Raw genomic sequence first — 10,798 nt, forward strand, 5'->3', positions numbered from 1 at the left:
TATTACAAAAAATTAATAATATTTGATTATATGTCATGCAGGGACTAATTAGGAATCATATTATTTAAAATCACATAATAATTTTTTATTTTTTATATCTTAAAATAAGGTGGATTTTTAACATTATCATTCTCTCAATAACTATATACCGCGTATAGAATTCTCTGTACCTTTTAATAACTGTGTGCCGCATTCTGGATTCTCTTTTAAAAATATAGAATTATGAATACTTTTATATAAAGAGAATGATTTTTTATTATAATCATTTTATTTTTCACTTTTAAATAGACTTATTTATCCTTTACTTATTATTCTCCCATTCTTAAATATCTTTCCAATGTAAGTCGTCCACGCCCACTCCTCTTTACTATCATTAAGACAAACTTAAATTACTCATTATTCTCTTTTTCTTTCACTTTCATATATATATATATATGGTTTATAGCTAGAGGGTGAGTAATTTGTGAAATATATATATATATATATATATATATATATATATATATATATATATATATATATGTATATATATATATATGTATATTTCACAAATTACTCACCCTCTAGTTATAAACCACATCTATTCTATATTTCTATTTTTATTTTAAAATAAATATGTAGAACTTGTTTTTCCCGGTATTAATAATGTTAAAAGTGAGGTAGTTGAGTACCTACGAATCATTATTATGTAACCGTAGTGTATCGAATAGCCTTCCAAATATGACAGAAACTAGTTTAACCAAGTTATCATCTAGCTCACATGTTATAAGAGAAAAGATCAGTGACTCAGTATAGATTCAAGCGTTGCCCTAATGTTTTATTATACCTTCGATCCCATTTTCAAGTTCCTCACTGTGATCAGAACTTATCGGGTTCTATAGAATAAAATTAACTAAAATGAGTAAAAAACTTTTTTTGTAGAATTTGAATACATACTAAGGGAGACAGGGACGCAAGTGGAAAAATTTATTATTACTATGTTGAATGAATTGGTGCTTGGTTTGCTAATCATGTTCCGACCTACTTTTCTCTTGATATCACAAGAATGAAGGGTCAACAAACTTCTGGGAGTGCTATAAACGAATATATAGAGAGATCAAGTTTGTGGTCCACCTTACCCCTTGTTAACGTGTCATTCTCAAGATTTTTAATGTGGTTCTTATAAGCACAAATAGGAGATAGCAAAATTTCTCTATACCAATTGATCATATATATAAAATGAAATGGAAAGTGTTAATTGACACTTCAACTTTTTTTGGTAGCCATTTTTATATTTTAATTATCCAACCGTTAAATTTGAAGTTCCTAATGCATAGATCAAATATACAAATTTAAAAAAAATTATTTGATATTTCATTTCATTAATTCAAATCAATGTATGAAATGATTTTATAATTATCCGTCAATTTGAATTAATTAATGAAATGAAACATTAAATAATTTTTAAAATTTTTAAAATTTATAAACTTGATTTATGCATTAAGAACTTTAAATTCAACGGTTGGATCTTTGAAATTTAATATAAAACATGAGTTATTGAACAGAGTAAGTTTATAAGTCTAGATAAACTTACTCCTGAAATAAACAGATGTCTCCCTTTATATATATATATATATATATATATATATACTATCCGTATCGCGGAACCGAGCTTGAGCTTGGCACTGAAGCGCTAAACGACATCGGATGAGCGCTACAAGACATCAGCCAAAACAAAGGCCCACTATCTAAACAGATCATAACCGACCTCAGGCCTAAGGCCCAGATAAACCCTAATTCACACTAAGGTATGTGCATTACATATACGAGACCCATACACCCACAAAGACTAACTTTAGCATCGGAGTCTCTTTTGCAGGTACCACTCCCAATTCGAAGCACCCAACGTACCCAACGAAGGAGGCTCACCAATCTTGCCTAGCAGATCGTCCCCCTTTGACCGATCTTCGGTAAGAACATTTGACGCCCACCGTGGGGCCGATCAAGACATCTCTTATCGGCCACGGTTATGGTTTGCACCTGAAGCCATAGTAGACGAGCAACAGACAACAAAGATCACGCACCAAGAATGGACGGAGAAGCGACATTGAGACGGCTGATCAAGGAGGTCGATCAAATGCGACAACAACATGCTACTGACCTGGAGAACATGCGTGCCCGACACGAAGCTGACCTAGCGGTGCTACGAGTTGAGAATGAGCGCATCCGCGCCCAGCTTCCACAACGCCTCCCTGATTAGCCCCCTCAACCAAGCAATCAACACGAGGAAGAAGGGCACTTGGTCTCCTAGCCACCGACTGCACCCAAGGCGGCGACCCATAGGTCTACTGTGCATCGGTCACATGTACCGACGCACAAGTCAGACCACGAAGTCAGCAATGCACCCGCCCAGGCTCCAAGACATAGGGCGGGCATCCGCCATCATCCTTTTGTTGACGGCATCATCGAGACGCCCTTCCCTTTCGGATGGAAGCCCCTCAACATCGACCGCTATGATGGCACTACTGACCCGGATGAGAACGTCGACCTGTACGTCACGCAGGTAAACCTATACACTAACGATGATGCTATCTTGTGTAAAGTTTTTCCGACCTCGCTCAAGGGATCGGCACTCGCCTGGTATACTCAATTGCCAGTGGGATCAGTTGATAGCTTCGACACTCTGGTGAGGCGATTCACAACGTAGTACGCAACGAGTCGACCACATCACATCACGTCCACCGCCTTGGCCAGCCTTAGACAGGGCGACGACGAACCATTGAGGACATTCATGGAGCGCTTTGTCGACATCTCCGTCAAGATCTGCAACCTCAACCCCGAGGTCGCCCTACACGCCATGCTCATGGTGCTCAAGCCCTTTTGTTGATAGCCTTTGTTGGCGACCTCCCCCGGACATGGACGAACTTCGTGCCTGAGCTGCGGGGTACATTCATATGGAAGAACACACTACTTTTTGTGACCAAGTTCGTGGGAAACCACAGGGAAAACCAGACCATGGCCACAAAGATAAGGTAAAAGTCACTAACGATAGCCAATTCAAGAAGGATAGGGTGAACAAAAGAGGGAGGTATGACTTCTACACCCCTTTGAACGCACCCCGAGTACACATCCTAGAAGAAGCTAGCAATACCAACCTGATTACTCTACCACCTCCTGGACACAGCCCCAGTAGCGCGGACAAATCCAAGCATTGTCGATACCATAGAAACTATGGTCACACAACCGAGGAATTCCGTACACTCAAAGACCGCATTGAGGAACTCATCCAAGGAGGTCACCTCGAACAATACGTCCAACGGCAACAATCTCACAATGCAGACTACTATGGACGAGGACGAGGACGAGGCCGAGGTTCCGGAACTCGCACAGATCAACCCTCTAGATCTCAACAAAACACAGGCGGGGCAGTGCCGGCCGAGGTAAGTCATGATACAGGAACGACTCCTTTACGTGGAGTCATCAATACAATTGCAGGTGGCTTCGTAGGGGGAGGATCTAGTAGCTCAGCACGTAAAAGACACTTATGGAGCATCAACAATGTCCATACTGACACCTCAGCCCCGCACCGCAACACACCACCCATCACCTTCACGGATGACGACTACACTAGCATTTGCCCAAACCAGGACGACCCCATGGTCATCGCGGTGGAAGTAGCTAACTAGGAGGTCCACAAGACGTTGATCGACTAGGGAAGCTCGGCTGACGTCCTATACTGGCCGACATTCCTAAGGTTAGATATCCCTCACTCCCTCATCCAACCTCACACAGAACCCCTAGTCGATTTTGCAAGAGAACGAGTCCACACTCGAGGATACATAGACCTGCTGACAACCTTCGGGAACCCCCTAACTCAAGGAGGATCATGGTCAGATACCTCCTCATTGAGGCCAACATGTCGTATAACATCATCATCGACAGGCCGACGTTGAACCAACTTGGAACTGTGATATTTACCCTACACCTGACAATGAAATTCCCAGGGAGCAACAGGAAAATCATTTCCGTTAGGGAAAACCAGAAGACAGCTCGACAATGCTATGCCGAAAGCCTGAAGGTTTTGCTATCAGAGGAGCACCGCCGACGTGACCCCCTACTATCGATCATATCACACAGGAGGACATCACTAACCTGGACCCGAGGTTGGAATCCTATGACAACCGACCAAGTCCAATCGACGAGCTGGCTGATCTGCAGATTGGGAAGCTCCCCGGCCAATGCACCAAGATAAGCCAACACTTGAGCACGAAGTTACGGCAACAACTTGAAGCCGAAATCTCCAAAAACCCTGACCTCTTTGCATGGTCCAGAGCCGACATGCCAGGTATAGACCTTAACCTTATCTATCACAGGTTGGCGATCCATAGAGAGGCAAAACCGGTGGCCCAGAGGAAACGAAAGGTCGGCGGTGAGAGACGAGAAGCTATCATAGCTGACACGCAAAAGCTAATAAAGGCAGGGTTCATCCGAGAAGTCTGGTATACTACATGGCTAGCGAATGTGGTACTTGTTAAAAGGAACTCAGGAAAATGGCGTATGTACGTCGACTACACAGACATGAACAAGGTGTGCCCCAAAGACTCATACCCCTTACCGAGCATCGATAGATTGGTAGACGACGCCTCCAGCCATGCCCTCCTTAGCTTCCTAGACGCATATTCTGGATACAATCAAATCATTATGATAGATTATGGCCAAGGCCAAGGAATCCAAGAGGTGATATCTTAAAAGAACCAAGAGGAATGGGATGATCTTAAAGACCTTTTTCATATGTTTGTACATATAGTAGTTTCTTTGTATAGGCTTATTTTTGCCTTTGTATTTGTGAGGCACTTTACTTGCTTTTATTAGTGATTGTATATTATTTTTAGGGTGGGTTACTTGGAGAGTTTAACTCCATTTAACCTCCTTTGTTGATACATTTATTTTATATTTTTTCAGTAGGGAAAAAGGGATGGCATTTAGCAATGCTTGAGGGTGTGACTAGTAATTGGGCCAGAACTGGGCCTAGGCAAAATTTTGCATTTTAGACTCATTTTGCTCCTAATTTTTCATCGATTTGATTTAGCTAGGTCTCATCATCATATGATGAACCTAACTAAACCAAATCAAATATTTTTGAAATAAATCATGGAGCATTTTTGAGCCTTGGCCGCCTAGCTCATTCCTTTTGTTCTTGGCCGAAATTTCTAGCTTCTCCTACAAGCTTTGAAGCTTGCCTTCCAAGCTTCTAAACCTTAGTAGGTTTGGCTGACCTTACCATGGTTCTTAAGTGAACCATGGTCAAGGTTAGCTTCTCCTACAAGTTTTAGAAACCATGGATGGTTAGCTACACCTTACCATGGTTCCTAGTGAACCATGGTTAAGGTTAGCTTACACTACAAGCTACCTCTCCCTATATATTCGTAATTTCTACTCTTGTATTCACTTTTGAACATTTTGAGAAATAGAAATCAGATTTCTTTCTCATTCAAGAGTCTTAAAAACCGTGGAGAACTCTCTCTCTAAGGTTTCTATCAAAGTTTCTTTAAACTTTGTTTTGGTTCCTCAAGCTTCTACAACAAGCTAGGAGTAACTGAATCCCTTCCTTGCTTCAACCTCCATTGAAGGTTCCTTCGTGGAGATTCAAGCCTTATTTTGAAGGTTGCCTCAAGAGTATTTCGGTCCTTGCATGGAAAGCTTGGAAGAACATTCATCTTATCCAAGTGCTTCCATCAGTTTTGCTATTTAGAGCCTAGTGCTCTTGAGGTTATGTGTTTCTAATTTTTTCTTCATTGAATCTGTGTTGTTCCTTCCTTATCTTTGTCTAAATTTGTGTTGCTGTAGGCTCTAGTTTTATTTCATATTTTGATGGATCCTATATGTCTCATGAGAAGTAATTGATTCATATTTTGCTTGTTTCCAATTCTTGTGAATCAATTCGGTTTGTGCTTTTAGGACTCTTGTTCTTGTGCGTTTTTTTTATGTTTGTTTGAGTCTCTCCATTCCTTAACATGTGTCCGTGATTGGACAACATTCATATTGCATTAGTTTTATTTTTGAATCACTTGTTTTGTCATAGAAGTCATGTGTAGTCCTTTTCATGTTGAAAATTCCTAGACTATCTTGTTGACCTAATTTTTTGTGTGTTGTTTGTGTCCAAAATTTTTTTGTGTATTTTCTTATTAAATATGAACCTTACATATATGTTCTTTTAATTTACATATTTGAGTTCATGATTTGCTATTAGTTCTAGCAAATTTCTTAGAGTTAGGTTTCCTTTATGTCTTGTTAAAAGTTTGTCAAGAAAAATTGTTAAACACTAATTCCTATTAGGTTTCTTTGAGTCTTGTGTTGTGGCTGAAACTTTTAACACTTTTTAGGCACTTAAAACAGAGACAAAACAGAGGTATTTGCATTCTAAAAACTCTAGAAAAACAAGAGAAAGAGTGCTTAAAAATTTGACAAAAAAATAGTACAAAATTGTGAAGCACTAGTTGAACATTGCATGTGAACACCTCTTGTTTTGTGTGAAATTTCTGCATCAGATTTTTATGCTTAAATCCGAGATTAATACTTGATTAAAAGGCATTAAACTCCTGTGTTAACAAAGAAAAAAAAAAGAACAAAAGAAATCACAAAAGAAAACAAAAGAAAAGAACACAAGAAAAAGCCAAGGAGTGAAAATTTTAGCAAAATAGTGCTCTCGGTTTGGTAACATTTTGTGTGCCTTATCTTCAATTTTCTGTCCAGCCACATATACAAGCTTTTGAGTCTTAATTTTGTTTCTAATTTTAGCTTTGATTTTGTAATCCATTCTAGTGCCTTTCATAGGTTATCCTTTGTGTGCTAGCTTTCTAAATTTGCCTTAAGTTTTGCTTGTCATTTTTGTGGAACTCCTTCTAGTTTGTCTCATTTCATTCTACCAATTGGTGTAGCCATTATAAATTGTACCTTTTCAGTTTTAGCACTAATACTCCATAAATTGAAGGTGGTTGAGTGCTTCTTAAAAGGTGTAGGAGGCCAAGTCAAAGGAAGTCAACTTGAAGGCGTTGGTGGTTGCTTAGGGAGCTTGTTCTCTCTTGGTGGAAAGCCTCTTGAAAACACCTAGAAGTAACCAAAGTCAAGGTTTCTTCTAAAAGAAGAGTGATACACTTGTGAGGGCTGCATGCTTGGTGGCTGGAATTGGAAGAGAAGGAGCGAAAAAATTTTGAAAATTTTTGTGAACTTTAGAGACCAATTTTAGTGACGGAAATTTTTGTTACTAAACCTATTTTTCCTTACAAAATCTGTCTCTAAAATTTGTCTCTAATTAGTTACTAATTTGTTTTCTTTGAAATTAAGTGCAGCCACTAATTTCATTTGATTGTGAATTTATATTTCATTTGGTGTGAATTTACATTTCATTTGGAGTGTGAATTTGCATTTCATTTGAAGTAAATTTGCATTTCAATTTTTTCTTGTAATCTTTTAATTTTCCAATTTTTGTACAAGGCCTTTTATTAAGGAGTGTCTTGGAGTGCCTTTGGTGTATCTCCATCTCTCCTTAAGTGTTCTAATAGTAAAACCGTGTAGTACTTGTGAGAGGGTCCTTGAAGGTCTTTGGTGCCTTTTAAACTCTCACATAGGTTTAATTACTTTCAACTCCTAGTTTATGTTTTCTTGTCTTTAAGATTTCATGCAATTTATGTTTTGAGCAATTTATGTTTTCAGCAATTTAAGTTTTTAAGCAATTTGTGTTTTCTTGCCATTTATGATTTCAAGTCTTGATAATTGTACATAATAGGCACTTGCTTGTTATTTTTCTTTGAAAAATATCTTTGTGAAAATTGTTTTGTGCAAGGCAAACGTACAAGGGGGTTTAGAGATTTTTACTTGAAGAGACTTGGTTATTAAGTGGCTCTTTAGTAGCTCACCTCCCTCCATAGTTCAATTTGTACTCTTAGACCTCTAAGTGCCAAGTCTAAGCACTTCAAAAATATTATTTTCTTAAAATCTATTTTTGTGTGAAGAGAAAAAATCTTGTTGTTTAAAATGTCTCAACAATCCAACTATAGTGGAAGTGATAGCTCTCCTAAAAGCATTTCTTACTTAACAAAAGAGCTAAAATTACTTAAACTATGGAAGAAGCAAGAGGCCTTTCAAAAAGAGAAGGAGAAAATTGAAAGAGAGGCCAAACATGCTATCCTAGATGAGAAGTTGAGAATTCTTAAACAAGAAGAAGAAAAATTGAAAGAAGACATGAGAAAACACAAAAGAAGAAGACAAATGAAAATCAAAAGAAAAGAAGAAATAGAAAAAAAAGAAAGAACTTTGTGCAGGGAAGAGTAAAGAGGAAGAAATATCCTCTAAAGGATTTGTGACTAAAGAGAATTGTTTTAGAACTAAAAATCCTATGAAAAAATTCTCTTTATTCATAAAGATCTTAACTCTTGCCCTCATTCTACCACTAGTCTTGAGGAGAAGATTCATAAATCCATTATTTTTAAAGAAAAAGAGTCTCAACTTCAAGATTTAGTGAAGGAGAAGTGGTCTTCACTTAGTTCTACTTCTCATGCTACTTCCTTGGTGGTGCCCAAGGTAGATAGCCTTCCTTTGTGTAGGACTTTTCCTACCTTAGTTGTTTCAATAATGCAACCAATTTATGGAATATATTATTTGTTAGATATAACATCTGAACCTTCAAGGTTCCTTGTGACAAATTCTTTTCATAACTATCCAACAAATAATATAATCCAAAATTGTTTAGGAAATTTCTTAGTAGTATTTTCCTTATTTTCTAGGAAATGCCTAGGTTACCACATAGGGTACTTTAGGCAAGATGTTTTAGTTTTTAGGATTAAGTCTTTAGTGTGCTATAGCTTTAGTTTTAGCACATTTTTAGGATTTAGTAATATACCTAGTCTATGTTTAGGAGAGGATCCTATTCATTATATTAGAAGGTTTAGTATCATAGATTTCTTTAGGTTCCATGAAAGGATTCCTTCTAGGATATACCTTTCACATTTATTTGTTGAGAATATCACCTCTCATGAATTTTATTATATATTTGTAGGTGTGGCCAATAATCATGAAGACCCTCGAGATTTGAGGTCAAATCCTTTTCAAGAGGGAGGGGATGATAGACTATGGCCAAGGCCAAGGAATCCAAGAGGTGATATCTTAAAAGAATCAAGAGGAATGAGATGATCTTAAAGACCTTTTTCATATGTTTGTACATATAGTAGTTTCTTTGTATAGGCTTATTTTTGCCTTTGTATTTGTGAGACACTTTACTTGCTTTTATTAGTGATTGTATATTGTTTTTAGGGTGGGTTACTTGGAGAGTTTAACTCCATTTAACCTCCTTTGTTGATACATTCATTTTATATTTTTTCAGTAGGGAAAAAGGGGTGGCATTTAGCAATGCTTGAGGGTGTGACTAGTAATTGGGCCAGAACTGGGCCTAGGCAAAGTTTTGCATATTAGACTCATTTTGCTTCTAATTTTTCATAGATTTGATTTAGCTAGGCCTCATCATCATATGATGATACTAACTAAACCAAATCAAATATTTTTTAAATAAATCATGGAGCATTTTTTAGCCTTGGCCACCTAGCTCATTCCTTTTGTTCTTGGCCGAAATTTCTAGCTTCTCCTACAAGCTTTGAAGCTTGCCTTCCAAGCTTCTAAACCTTAGTAGGTTTGGATGACCTTACCATGGTTCTTAAGTGAACCATGGTCAAGGTTAGCTTCTCCTACAAGTTTTAGAAACCATGGATGGTTAGCTACACCTTACCATGGTTCCTAGTGAACCATGGTTAAGGTTAGTTTACACTACAAGCTACCTCTCCCTATATATTTGTAATTTCTACTCTTGTATTCACTTTTGAACATTTTGAGAAATAGAAATCAGATTTCTTTCTCATTCAAGAGTCTTAAAAACCGTGGAGAACTCTCTCTCTAAGGTTTCTATCAAAGTTTCTTCAAACTTTGCCTTGGTTCCTCAAGCTTCTACAACAAGCTAGGAGTAACTAAATCACTTCCTTGCTTCAACCTCCATTGAAGGTTCCTTCGTGGAGATTCAAGCCTTATTTTGAAGGTTGCCTCAAGAGTATTTCGGTTCTTGCATGGAAAGCTTGGAAGAACATTCATCTTCTCCAAGTACTTCCATTACATGATGTACCCACCAGACGAAGAGCACACGAGCTTCATCACCGGTCACGCCAACTTTTGCTACCGCGTGATACCTTTCGGCCTCAAAAACGCCGGGGCCACTTACCTGCGGTTGATGGATAAAGTCTTCCAGCACCAAATCGGGAAGAATATGGAGGTTTACGTAGACGACATGATCATCAAAACACCGTCAACCGAGGCTCATGCTGACGACTTGGCTGAGGTGTTCAACCAAATCTGGAAGCACATCATGCGCCTAAACCCGAAAAAGTGTGTTTTCGGTGTCCAGGGAGGTAAATTTCTTGGCTTTATGATCACCAGCAGGGGGATTGAAGCCAACCCGGAGAAATGCAATGCCATTATACAAATGCAAATTCCCTAGACTGTCAAGGACGTCCAACGCTTGGCGGGAAGGTTAGTCTCTCTTTCTCGTTTCATCCCCAGGTTGGTGGAGAAAGCAGGGCCTATCTTCACCTTATTACGCAAGCCAAAGAACTTCGAATAGACTGACCAATGCAAAGAAGCTTTCAAGAGCTTCAAAGTTTTCCTCGCCACTCCACCAGTTTTATAGAGGCCGAATCATCATTTCGACCTCCTCCTCTACTTGGTCGTGGCAAAAGGTGCAATCAGTGCGGTAATAGTCCAAGAACATCACAAAGTACAA

This window comes from Cajanus cajan, chromosome 7 (assembly GCF_000230855.2).
Source record: "Cajanus cajan strain Asha chromosome 7, NIPB_CcT2T_4, whole genome shotgun sequence".
NCBI classification, from domain to species: Eukaryota; Viridiplantae; Streptophyta; class Magnoliopsida; order Fabales; family Fabaceae; genus Cajanus; species Cajanus cajan.